The sequence below is a fragment of the Salmo salar genome, chromosome ssa01 (assembly GCF_905237065.1).
Source record: "Salmo salar chromosome ssa01, Ssal_v3.1, whole genome shotgun sequence".
NCBI lineage: Eukaryota > Metazoa > Chordata > Actinopteri > Salmoniformes > Salmonidae > Salmo > Salmo salar.
Window position 1 is genome coordinate 170,292,868 of NC_059442.1, and position 5,000 is coordinate 170,297,867.

A 5,000-nucleotide genomic window follows, 5' to 3' on the forward strand; every position below is an offset into this window, starting at 1 on the left:
TCTCTCTCTCTCTCTCTCTCTCTCTCTCTCTCTCTCTCTCTCTCTCTCTCTCTCTCTCTCTCTCTCTCTCTCTCTCTCTCTCTCTCTCTCTCTCTCTCTCTCTCTCTCTCTCTCTCTCTCTCTCCCTCTCTCTGTCTCTCTCTCTCTCTCTCTCTCTCTCTCTCTCTCTCTCTCTCTCTCTCTCTCTCTCTCTCTCTCTCTCTCTCTCTCTCTCTCTCTCTCTCTCTCTCTCTCTCTCTCTCTCTCTCTGTCTCTCTCTCTCTCTCTCTCTCTCTCTCTCTCTCTCTCTCTCTCTCTCTCTCTCTCTCTCTCTCTCTCTCTCTCTCTCTCTCTCTCTCTCTCTCTCTCTCTCTCTCTCTCTCTCTCTCTCTCTCTCTCTCTCTCTCTCTCTCTCTCTCTCTCTCTCTCTCTCTCGCCTCCTATTCATTATGAGGGGATGCTATCCTCTCTGCATGGTGCTGAATGATTCAAATACTAATGTGAATACTACCTGCAGAATTCACAGCCTATTTCCCAAACGGCACCCTATTCCCTATGTAGAGCACTACCTCCACCCTATTCCCTATGTAGAGCACAACCTCCACCCTATTCCCTATGTAGAGCACTACTTCCACCCTATTCCCTATGTAGAGCACTACCTCCACCCTATTCCCTATGTAGAGCACAACCTCCACCCTATTCCCTATGTAGAGCACTACTTCCACCCTATTCCCTATGTAGAGCACTACTTCCACCCTATTCCCTATATAGTGCCCTACTTCCACCCTATTCCCTATGTAGAGAACGACTTCCACCCTATTCCCTATGGAGTTCCCTACTTCCACCCTATTCCCTATATAGTGCCCTACTTCCACCCTATTCCCTATATAGTTCCCTACTTCCACCCTATTCCCTATATAGTGCCCTACTTCCACCCTATTCCCTATATAGAGGACTACTTCCACCATATTCCCTATATAGTGCCCTACTTCCACCCTATTCCCTATATAGTGCCCTACTTCCACCCTATTCCCTATGAAGAGGACTACTTTTCTTTAACGAGGGCCCATAGTGAACAAGGGTGCAGTTAAGGATGCAACAATGGTAGATCTATATGCACTGGCTGTGAGGAGGAATAGTTTATCACTTAGCATGATCAAAGCCTAACACCGGTTCATGTTGCTGCATGATCAAACAGCAGTTCATGTTGCTGCATGATAAAACAGCAGTTCATGTTGCTGCATGATCAAACACCGGTTCATGTTGCTGCATGATAAACACCGGTTCATGTTGCTGCATGATAAACAGCAGTTCATGTTGCTGCATGATAAAACAGCAGTTCATGTTGCTGCATGATAAAACAGCAGTTCATGTTGCTGCAGGATAAAACAGCAGTTCATGTTGCTGCATGATCAAACAGCAGTTCATGTTGCTGCATGATAAAACAGCAGTTCATGTTGCTGCATGATAAAACAGCAGTTCATGTTGCTGCATGATAAAAGCCTAACAGCAGTTCATGTTGCTGCATGATAAAACAGCAGTTCATGTTGCTGCATGATCAAAGCCTAACACCGGTTCATGTTGCTGCATGATCAAACAGCAGTTCATGTTGCTGCATGATAAAACAGCAGTTCATGTTGCTGCATGATAAAAGCCTAACAGCAGTTCATGTTGCTGCATGATAAAACAGCAGTTCATGTTGCTGCATGATCAAAGCCTAACACCAGTTCATGTTGCTGCAGGATCAAACAGCAGTTCATGTTGCTGCATGATCAAACAGCGGTTCATGTTGCTGCATGATAAAATAGCAGTTCATGTTGCTGCATGATCAAACAGCGGTTCATGTTGCTGCAGGATAAAACAGCGGTTCATGTTGCTGCATGATCAAACAGCAGTTCATGTTGCTGCATGATAAACACCAGTTCATGTTGCTGCATGATCAAACACCGGTTCATGTTGCTGCATGATAAACACCGGTTCATGTTGCTGCATGATAAACACCGGTTCATGTTGCTGCATGATAAACACCAGTTCATGTTGCTGCATGATCAAACAGCAGTTCATGTTGCTGCAGGATAAAACACCGGTTCATGTTGCTGCAGGATAAAAGAGCAGTTCATGTTACTGCATGATAACACCGGTTCATGTTGCTGCAGGATAAACACCGGTTCATGTTGCTGCATGATAAACACCGGTTCATGTTGCTGCATGATCAAACAGCGGTTCATGATGCTGCATGATAAAACAGCAGTTCATGTTGCTGCATGATAAAACAACAGTTAATGTTGCTGCATGATAAAAGCCTAACAGCTATTCGGCTGAAGTTTTGGAAATTCTTATTTTTTCATGTCATTTGAAAAACGCCTTGAAATAAGACTTTTGTGTCATGTATTATTTTATGAGAGTTTCAACAAAGACCGCGGTGCCTCTCCCAAACTCTCCCCCTGGTCGTCTTCTTCTGACAGATTGTTGGTGAAATATTACAGATGAAACAAAGGAGCTGGGGTGTGGTAACTGACAGATATAACAAAGAGGGAGGATACAGAGACACTGAGAGAGGGAAAGGCAGAGGGATAACAGGGGGAACAGAGAGACTAAGAGAGGTGAAGACAGAGGGAGGACAGGGGAAACAGAGACACTGAGAGAGGGAAAGGCAGAGGGATAACAGGGGGAACAGAGAGACTAAGAGAGGTGAAGACAGAGGGAGGACAGGGGAAACAGAGACTAAGAGAGGGAAAGACAGAGGGAGGACAGGGGAAACAGAGACTAAGAGAGGGAAAGACAGAGGGAGGACAGGGGGAACAGAGAGACTAAGAGAGGGAAAGACAGAGGGAGGACAGGGGGAACAGAGAGACTAAGAGAGGGAAAGACAGAGGGAGGACAGGGGGACAACAGAGAGACTAAGAGAGGGAAAGACAGAGGGAGGACAGGGGGAAACAGAGAGACTAAGAGAGGGAGGTAGAGAGAGGACAGGGGGAACAGAGAAACGGAGAGAGGGAAAGGCAGAGGGACAACAGGGGGAACAGAGACTAAGAGAGGTGAAGACAGAGGGAGGACAGGGGGAACAGAGAGACTAAGAGAGGGAAAGACAGAGGGAGGACAGGGGGAACAGAGAGACTAAGAGAGGGAAAGACAGAGGGAGGACAGGGGGAAACAGAGAGACTAAGAGAGGGAGGTAGAGAGAGGACAGGGGAAACAGAGAGACTAAGAGAGGGAAAGACAGAGGGAGGACAGGGGGAAACAGAGAGACTAAGAGAGGGAGGTAGAGAGAGGACAGGGGGAACAGAGAAACGGAGAGAGGGAAAGGCAGAGGGACAACAGGGGGAACAGAGACTAAGAGAGGGAAAGACAGAGGGAGGACAGGGGGAACAGAGAGACTAAGAGAGGGAAAGACAGAGGGAGGACAGGGGAAACAGAGAGACTAAGAGAGGGAAAGACAGAGGGAGGACAGGGGGAAACAGAGAGACTAAGAGAGGTGAAGACAGAGGGAGGACAGGTGGAACAGAGAGAGGGAGAGAGGGAGGTAGAGAGAGCGAGAGAAAGAGAGGAGAGAGAGAGAGGCAGAGAGAAAGGGAGGAAGGGAGAAAGAGAAAGACGACAGAGAGAGAGAGAAAGGGAGGTTGAGCGAGTAGAGAAGAGAGAGATATGCAGAGAGAGAGAGAGAGAGAGAGAGGGAGGAGGGGAGAGAAAGACAGACAGAGACGAGAGAGATAGAAGACGAGGATTAAATAGGGTAGACAGAAGAGGAGCTGCATACTAAACGACAGCCACAGAAGAAAGCCTGTCAGTAACTGAGCTGCGTCAAACATGAGGAAGTGAGCAGCCCTTGGCTACGGCTGAGAACCTGTTCCATGTAGCGTGACGATGCCCAGGCACTGTAGCGTGACCGACCGCTGTGGCAGGCTGACCTGCCCCTCCTACTCCTCCTACATCTGTCTCCACAGAGGGGACAAAGCCTGGGAATCCATATAGCCTACTGAACCCGTTTTGAACGGTCTGCTTTCAGACACAACCCAGGTCACTGTGAGGTTGACACCAGACTCTACCGTAGTAACACACAGCCAGGCTCTACTGTAGTAACACACCTCTACTGTAGTAACACACAGCCAGGCTCTACTGTAGTAACACACCTCTACTGTAGTAACACACCTCTACTGTAGTAACACACCTCTACTGTAGTAACACACCTCTACTGTAGTAACACACAGCCAGGCTCTACTGTAGTAACACACAGCCAGGCTCTACTGTAGTAACACACAGCCAGGCTCTACTGTAGTAACACACAGCCAGGCTCTACTGTAGTAACACACAGCCAGGCTCTACTGTAGTAACACACAGCCAGGCTCTACTGTAGTAACACACAGCCAGGCTCTACTGTAGTAACACACAGCCAGGCTCTACTGTAGTAACACACAGCCAGGCTCTACTGTAGTAACACACAGCCAGGCTCTACTGTAGTAACACACAGCCAGGCTCTACCGTAGTAACACACAGCCAGGCTCTACCGTAGTAACACACAGCCAGGCTCTACTGTAGTAACACACAGCCAGGCTCTACTGTAGTAACACAAGGATCACCAGCGTTCGTTTCTACATTATGAAAGATTACCACCGTTCTTTCCTACATTATGAATGATAACATATTGGTACAGTAGCTGAGTTTGAATCATTAAAGGGTAAAGCCAGGTTATAGCATTGCATACTCCAAACTGACTTAAAGCTGAGTATTTTAATGCATCTACATTCTAGTTGGGACAGCAGGCTACATGCTGACTTAATGCATCTACATTCTAGTTGGGACAGCAGGCTACATACTGACTTAATGCATCTACATTCTAGTTGGGACAGCAGGCTACATGCTGACTTAATGCATCTACATTCTAGTTGGGACAGCAGGCTACATGCTGACTTAATGCATCTACATTCTAGTTGGGACAGCAGGCTACATACTGACTTAATGCATCTACATTCTAGTTGGGACAGCAGGCTACATGCTGACTTAATGCATCTACATTCTAGTTG